At 42.9% G+C, this 9284-nt stretch overlaps 1 pseudogene; it reads right to left on the minus strand.

Moving 5' to 3' along the window:
- LOC140202788 (GLIPR1-like protein 1) overlaps positions 1-6999 on the minus strand; it is a 32866-nt pseudogene extending 25867 nt beyond the window's left edge.
- Between the last annotated feature and the right edge of the window lie 2285 nt (positions 7000-9284).

A 9284-nucleotide genomic window follows, 5' to 3' on the forward strand; every position in this document is an offset into this window, starting at 1 on the left:
AAATGAAACTCAAGGTTTTATATGGTGACAAAAGTCTTTGGGTAGTGGGTAGTGGCCCCATATGTCACTACTACAGGGCGTGACGACCCTGCCTTACATGAGTCCCGGCTCAGCTGGCTCTGGCTGACAGCACCCGGTATGTGCCTCTATCCAGGGTTACGGACCCCACTGCCTTGTGGGTATCTTCGGGAGAAGAGAAAGCTAAGGAGTAAACCCTACACAAATCCGGAGTGGAGCCCCTAAGGTGGTTGGATGACGTATCACATCACCTCCCGGCAGCTCCTGCAGCCAAGCTGATGCCAAATATACTGCTTTCCTTTGGACCACATCCGCAAGGCCGAGAGGGGGATCTTGATGCCTGGGCAGCCCAGGATCTCCATATTCATCACCCAGGTCTGCACCCCAAGGGTGCATCCATTGTCTACTTAGACAGACGGAGCCACTAATTAATAGTTAGGTCATTGAGGCAAGCTACCATGTTCTTCTTGAGCACTGAAATAATACATCGATGCCCATTTGCTTTTAGACATTCTCACCACAGGAAGAACATTTTTATCGTCTCTCCTATCTATCCTCCTCATAACCTCACTCTCCTCTGCTCCAGACTAGCAAATCCCTCTTTATAACCGAAATGTTCTAATCTAGGCAATATCCTGGTGAATCTCCTCTGCAACCTCTCAGTGTAACCACATTTTTCATATAATGTGGTGACCAGAGCTACACACAATTTAGCCTAGCCAAATTTTATAAAGCTGTAACATGACATCCAATATGCCATGGCTGATGAAGTTATATCTACGTATGCTGCCACTCTCAATGATCTTTGCATGTACCTCAAAATCCTTTGGATGTAACTCAACATCCCTTGGTTCATCAAAAGCCCCTAGGGTCCCACTATTCATTGTGTATAGTCTACTGTTCCAAAATGCATTATGTCACACTTGTCTGGATTAAGTTCCATCTGCAATACTTCATTCAACTGTCCAGCTGTTCAATATCATGCTGGAGTCCAAGACAATCTGCTTTGCTACCTATATATTACAAATTCAGCAGGGAACCCTAACATTCAGTTTCCTTCAATAACCAAGGGCAGTCAAGGCTAACTACCCTGAGACAAACTCAGCACACAATTGAAAGCAATCATGCAATCCATTAATTATTTATTTAATTGAGAATTGAAAAATTAAATAAGCAGACATAATAGAACACATTCTCAGATACTGGATTATTAATTCAGGGGAACGTGTCAGTTTCCCAAAAGAAACAGGCGGTTAGCTCAGGAACTAAAGAAAGAAAATAGTAAGTCATCATCAAAAGCAAAGGAGATGCAATATTTTGATGTTTCTGGTACATTATCTATGTTGAATCAGCATAATACATGGAAAAGACTTGGAGTCAAAGAGAATCAGGGTGTATTGTTCAGTAGTTTTTCCCCTTGTTTAATGGTTTTCCTCACCTTATCTAGGAGCAGAAAAATTACAAACACTTTGTAAGGTAAACTGGGCAAGGTGCACTTAGGAACACTTACCAACTGAAGTCGCAATAAAAAATTCTCAAGGAGTACTCTGTCCAGCATTTGTAGAGCTTCTTGCGCTTATGATCCAACAATCACTGATGGTTTTATAAAAAGACTGAATCTCTCATATATAGGGCTTTGGTCTCTGATTCGTAGTGAGATTCTAGGTAACACTAACCACTTCCAAAATTTTAGAAGATATTCCCACAAGGCAACAAAAGACATCCAGCATTGCCTTAAGTGGGGAAATATGGCCTTTAATCAACAGAAGAAATGAGATTTTCAAATACAATGGCTTTAGGCATTCATGATCGCTCTTTTATTTTAAAAAGCCAATAAGTAAATAATAAGTATAGATTCATTCAAAACCCCTTAAGAAGTATCATTAATGCTTGCAGAAGATCTTTTCCACCAAGGCTGACAAAACATCGCCAACATCCTCCCTCAAATCAGTACAGCAAGGACTGAAGCAGCCGACATCAGGTTCTTCATTTGGAAGCCAGACTCTAGAAGCAAGACTTTTCTCTGAGCTCAGGCTATTTCAACGACATTCTCAACACAAAGGTGAAACGATATAACATTAATGCTGACTTACAGTGGAATATAATCGCCTGCTGCAAGAATCAAAGCATTTTGAAACTGCACAATTGGCAATAAGGATATAGAAAATTAGGAACAGCAAAAGGAGCTTTTCAGATAGCAGATCAGTATCCAAGACCCACTAATATCATTCAGAGATATATCAAAGTCAAATTAAATTTATTATCAAAGTACATGTGTGACCCTCAGGTTCTGTTGGCTGCATAAGTCTAGGGAAGACAATCTCTGGCCCTGCCAAACCGGTGAGATTGAGATGCGAGTCCACCCCGAAACCCCCGTTTGGGTGGATGCTGTGTGATCTGTTACCCTGTTACAAATCAGTACCACAAAATAACAGACAGTACACTGCATACAATTAAACGATTAAGCTTTATAGTTCTTAATTTGACTACAGGGTTAGTGAAGAAAAAGCAAAAAAAAAGAAAAGGGCCCATTTAAATGAAACAGTCTAATGTCCACAAGTTAGAGCTCATGGTTTCCCATTTGCCTGTCCTCCTTCGGTCCCCCAGCCTTCGTCGGGACTTGGCCCCACTCCGGTTTCTTCTCTCTTCATCTCCCGCCAAACATGACCCAGATCACCCTGGTGTCAGGCACACGGCATAAAAACACCCTTCTGTCACTGGACGGCTTCACATTCCAAAACACCTGTTATCTCTAACCATAACCCAAACACTGCTTCTACAGAAAGACCATTACATTAGCAGTGAAACCTTTCCCAGGGTTTTACGCATGTATGCCATTATATACTACCTAGATATTAATTTTCTTGCAGGCATTTACAGGAAAATGAAGAAATACAATAACATTCATGAACAACTATGCATAAAAAAGCAACCAATATGCAAAAAAAGACAGTGCAAATTAGGAGAATGGAAGGACGTGAACATGGTGTAGGTAGAAGGGGTTTGGGTATTTTTGATTTGCTTTTTAGCTGTATCAGCACAACATTGTGAGCCGAATGCCCTGTCCCTGTGCTGTACTGTTATATGTTCTACTGAGAATGTGAATTGTGGATTCTTAAAATTGAGTCTCTAGGTTGTAGAATCAGTTCAAGTTGAGGTGAGTTATCCACACCAGTTCAGGAGTTTGATGGTTGTAGAGTAATAAATGTTCCTGAACTTGGTGATGTGGGACGAAGGCCTCTGCACCTCCTGCCTAATGGCAATAGCGGACTTGGGTGATGTGTTTCCTTGGTGATGTATACTGCTTTCCTATGGCAACATTCCATGTTAATGCTCTCAATGGATTTGCCTGTGATGGACTGTTGACTTTTCCATTCAATACATGTCCAAGTTGCAGGTTGCAGCTATATCTGAAATTCCAGATTGGCTTCAGTAGCCATCTACTGACAAATGATAAAGCATTCCTCGGGAGTCAAGTGTCAATAATTATCAATATTTACTAATGAATAAATGAATGGGATACTGTAAATAATGGCATAAGAAAACCCAACATATGTGAGTGGAAATAAAACTTTTCCTTCTCCAGGCCAAACATATTCAGGAAGTATCAATACTTGAAAGAGGTCAAGCTCCAAGTTTCAGAGCATAACCAGCATCTGGTGCCATTACGGTGCATCTGCAAGGTAGAGGCAAATGGATGACACCTTTCACTTCACACTTCATGAATAGGATCAAATAAGTGACTGGCAGACAGACAAAAGTAAACAGCATTGAGAAGCAGAGGGATTTTGCCGTCCCAAGTTCATAGCTCCCTGAAAGTGACTACACAGTTGATAAGGTAGTTAAGAAAGCATATGGCATGTTTGCCTTTAATTGTGGAGGCAATGAGTACAAAAATGTCAGAAAATTATGTTGCATCTTTATAAAAGTTTAGTTAGGCCACATCTGGAATACTGTATTCAGTTCTGGTCACCCCATTATAGAACAATGTCGAAGCTCTGGAGAGGGTGCAGAAGTTGTGTACCATGATGCTGCCTAGATTCGAAGGCATGCTATGACAAGAGGTTCAACTTGGATTCTTTTCTTTGGATCAGCAGAGGCTGAGGGGAGGTCCGATAGAGATTTATAAGATTATGAGAGGCATAGATAAACAGTATCTTTTACTAAGGTTGAAAAATCTCATTCCATAGCACATGCATTTAAGGTGAGAGGGGGTAATTTCAAGTAAGCTTCTATAGATGAACAGTATCCTAACTGGATGCATCACAGCCTGTATTGGAAATACCAATTATTAGGTACAGAAAACGCCACAGAGGTTACAGCACGACATTGATAGGATGCAAAACTGGGCTGAGAAGTGGCAGATAGAGTTCAACCCAGATAAGCATGAGGTGGTTCATTTTGGTAGTCAAATATGATGGCAGAATATAGTATTAACGGTAGGACTCTCGGCAGTGTAGAGGATCACAGGGATCTTGGGGTCCGAGTTCATAGGACACTCAAAGCTGCTGCACAGGTTGACTCTGTGGTTAAGAAAGCATATGGTGCATTGGCCTTCATCAATTGTGGGATTGAGTTTAGGAGCCGAGAGGTAATGTTGCAGCTGTATAGGACTCTGATCAGACCCCACTTGGAGTACTCCACTCAGTTCTGGTCGCCTCACGATAGGAAAGATGTCAAAACCATAGAAAGGACGCAGACGAGACTTACAAGGATGACACAGGAGATGTCAGGGGTTATGATCGTTTATCATAAATTCTATTGTATTTCTGTATTTTCCTTAAATGCCTGCAAGAAAATGAATCTCAATGTAGTATTTCCAAACATACATGCACTTTGATAATAAATGTACTTTGACTTGAAGATTGACATGATTTCTTTCTGGTTGGTTGAGATGAGTTCAAATTGGACTGGAGGTGTTTGAGTACCTGAACATTGATCCAATATGGAGAAGGAAGCCAGCAAGTCAGTAATCAAGTGTGAAGTCAAAGGAAAGAAAGACCCCGAAAAGGCAACAACAGCTTCAGCATAATTAATTTATTTTAGTATAAAGTATCTGGAGAATAACACAATACAAAAGCCCAGGTTAGATCTGAAGTACTCTGGGCAGTTCTGCCATTTCTTATATAAAGTGTACCATTGGACTGGCCAGAATAACATTTTGACTCCAGTGGTTATGGATTACACAGATGGGGTTACATTCTTGTTATTTATTACGACAGAAGACAATGCGTTAACATATGAAGATATCAACCAACTGGTGGGGTAGTCAGAATATGACAGTGTGCTAAGAAGAAAAAACTAACCTTTCAGCAGTGCATTTCTACGTGGAATGAGTATTGGAGATTTGGGTGTCTTGTTCCATATCATTGTTGTATTCATTATCACCTTGTACACAGTTTACTCTGTGAGCTTTGGACTAGAAAGGATTTTAATTGTACCACTGTGTAAATCACTCTTTGGCCAGACAGTGGTGAATCTACATAATTCATTGCCACAGGGGCGGTTGTAGAGGCCAAGCCATTGGGTATATTTAAACCAGAGGTTGACAGGTTCTTGATTAGTCAGGGTATTAAAGTATATGGGGAGAAGGCAGGAGATCAGGGCTGAGGGAAAATAGGTCACCCATGATGAAATGGCAGAGCAGACATGATGGTTCAAATGGCCTAATTCTGCTCTTATGGTCTAAAACTAGCCTGAATCCAAACCCATTACATTGAACAGCAACATGAAAGAGATGGAGGTTAGATTTGGCAAGATTTGAGTTTGTAATGAGAGCAATTTACCAGAAACTATGAAAATTTTACATAATATGATATAATGCTAAAATATATGAGAACGCAGTATATATATTATGTAACAAACATCAAAGTTGCTGGTGAACGCAGCAGGCCAGGCAGCATCTGTAGGAAGAGGTACAGTCGACGTTTCAGGCCGAGACCCTTCGTCAGGACTAACTGAAGGAAGAGCTAGTAAGAGATTTGAAAGTGGGAACGGGAGGGGGAGATCCAAAATGACAGGAGAAGACAGGGGAGGGAGGGATGGAGCCAAGAGCTGGACAGGTGATTGGCAAAAGGGAAACGAGAGGATCATGGGACAGGAGGCCCAGGGAGAAGGAAAAGGGGGGGGCCAGAGAATGGGCAAGGGGTATATTCAGAGGGACAGAGGGAGAAAAAGGAGAGTGAGAGAAAGAATGTGTGTATAAAAATAAGTAACAGATGGGGTACGAGGGGGAGATGGGGCCTTAGCGGAAGTTAGAGAAGTCGATGTTATATATATTATGCTGTAACTACTTTGTCACATGACGTTAAATACTATTCTACTAAATAAAGGCACGGGTTAGAGGGGCTGAACGGCCTCCCGTTCCCACTTTCTGCCTCTGAATTATGACAGCAGATCAGCATGACACACTGACTCCCTCTCTCCGCAAATACTGGCCGACCTAGTGCGCATTTCCAGTATTAAGCAGTTATAATTTTGTTGTATATCCTCCTTCCCTCACTGATTTCGAAAAATGCGGCGTCGTCGGTTCCCGCGCAAACCACGGCTCGTTCTCGATCTTTCCTTCCCCCACCCCCAGCATTACCATTTTGAACATCTTGCTGGCCGTCGGGTTCACCTGCGAACGATATGTGTTGTGCTCGTTCACGCAGTCCTCGATAAAACTGGGGTCGGTGATGGACGGCAACAGGCCCCAGCACCACAGCGGCGCGCTGAGGGCGAACAGAAGCCACCGGAGGGCAGCCATGATGAGCGCGCTCTCCGCACCCGCGCCCGATTCGAAGCGTCGCTCAATGGCGCCGGGTGTATTCCCGTTTCGGTCGTCATGATGCACGCGTAGACTGTTCTCACAGGCAGTACCTGCCATCTGTGTCGTCTGTGCACCAAGACAATCTCCCAGATGGCAGTGGAGTGTTCAGGGGCTTCATTTTCTCAATTGTTCTCCTTGCACACTAATCCTGACTACTCTCCACGTAGCATTCAAGCTGCAAGAAGTTAATGTTCATGGAATTCGTTTGCATATGAGAACAATAAACCTAGACGTTAACTTAGAGATTCACAGGTTGTCCACAGTGCCTTAGACAACAGCTGAAAGTGGCTACAATTAAATTGATTCAGGGCAGCCACATTGACAACAATTCTGTAATTCACCAATGATGCAAACGTGGTGAAGAAATCCTTTTATATGTGGTATGGTTATTGGCACAAGTTTCAACCATACTGATACAATCCACTCAATTGCTAGGTGTTTAGTTGTGTGACATTGCCAATATTCTTTCTGCTATAGCAACAGTAATAATGGAGGATCTGTTGCAGTGGCAAGTCATAACTGTCATAGCAAAGATCTAAGCCTGCCCTAACTTTTTAAACTACAGTAAAACCACAATTTAAGCTTCCATGTAATAACATCACTATTCTGTCAATTTCACTTGCATAGCATTACTTATTCAGGACCCTTGGAGAATGAAGAAATTATTTAGCAGAATGGTTCTTGGGATGAAAGAGTTGTGTTATTTTAATAAACTGAGAATATTTTTCTTTGAGTGGAAAGTATTAACAATATTCAAATTAATCATAGCCTCCATTAAGCGGTGGCGAAGTTCATAGTTCCCTGAAAGTGGCTGCACAAGTTGTTAGGGTGATAAAGAAGGGGTATGGTGTGCTTGCCTTAGTTGAGGCACTAAGTTCATGAGTCAAGTAGCTATGTTGCAGCTTTATAAAATTCTATTTGGGCTTCATTTTCATTGCATTGCATTCAATACTGGTTTCCTCATTGTAAGAAGAATGTGGAAGCTTTGGAGAGGGTGCAGAAAAGGTTTACCAGGATGTTGCCTTCTATGAGGAAAGTGCTTAATTAGTTTGGCATTACATCATGAGCTGAAGGGCCTGTTCCTGGGCTGTATTGTTTTATGTTCTGTGTTTTAATGTAAATAAAAGAGCACATCGGGAGGTAACATGTGGAAGTTTATATAACAAGCTGTCAGAGTATAAGTGATTGTCAAAGCTGAATAAAATTGAGGTAACTTTATACAAGAACGGCATGTATAAACTAACTAATTACAGACCAGTGGGTCTAACATCATGGTAAATGTGGTAAACCATGTATATATGTTGTAACTCGGTTACCTGTCTGGACACACCCCTTTGCTGACTGCCCCTGTGGCTCCTCCCACAGCGTCCTGTATAAAGGTGTTCGCCTTGCCCCTCCCCCTCAGTCCGGGGGCAGACACTCACTGTGGAGGTCGTATTGTACAGTGAATAAAAGCCTTTCAGTATTTTACCAAACCTCAGTCTTTTGGAGTAATTGAAGGTGCTTCAGTAAATTTACTGTAAAAAGGCAAGGCAAGGTGCCACAGTAGTATAGTAGTTAGCACAATGTAATTACAGCGGCCTATCAGTGGCGTCAAAAGAGCTTTATCAAGACTGATTTCTCGCAGGTCAGCGGCGGTTATTTAAAAAGGGAGCTTCGAGAGCATCTGTCCACTGTATGTGGCCTATCAGTGGCTACAACTGGAGCACCAGTTGTGAGTTAGATAGCAGGGAAAGTTTAGGCATAAAAAGGAGACACTGCCTAGTGGAGCGGTCATCGGCAGAGTGGTAGGACATTGGCTCAACGGGGCTTTGGTGATAACGGGTCGAGGCAAGGTAAGTTACTTGTGAAGAATAGAAACAGGAAGTATGTCTGTGAGGCCGGTGTTCTGTACTGGGTGTCATATGTGGGAAGTCCAGGAGACTCCCAGCCACATCTGCATCAGATGCGTGGAGATGCAGCTCCTTAGGGACTGGGTTAGGGAATTGGAGATGCAGCTCAATGACCTTCCTCTGGTCAGGGAAAGTGAGGAGGTGATAGATAGGAGCTACAGGCTGGTAGTCACACTGGGGCCTCAGGAGACAAATAAGTGGGTCACAGGAGAGGGAAGGGCAAGAGTCAGATACTAGCGAGTACCTCTGTGGCTGTCTCCCTTAACAATGAGCACTCCTGTTTGAGTACTATTGGGGGGGATGACCTACCCGGGGGAAGCAACAGTGGCTGTGGCTGCGGCTGCACCTCTGGCACAGAGTCTGGCCCTGTGGCTCAGAAGGGTCGGGAAAGGAAGAAGGCAGCAGTGATAGGGGACTCCATAGCTAGGGGTCAAACAGGCGATTCTGTGGACTCAGGAAAGCAACGCTGATGGTAGTTTGCCTCCCAAGTGCCAGGGTCCAGGATGTTTCTGATAGCGTCCATGATATCCTGAAGTGGGAAGGTGAACAGCCAGATGTCGTGA

This window comes from Mobula birostris, chromosome 9 (assembly GCF_030028105.1).
Source record: "Mobula birostris isolate sMobBir1 chromosome 9, sMobBir1.hap1, whole genome shotgun sequence".
NCBI classification, from domain to species: domain Eukaryota; kingdom Metazoa; phylum Chordata; class Chondrichthyes; order Myliobatiformes; family Myliobatidae; genus Mobula; species Mobula birostris.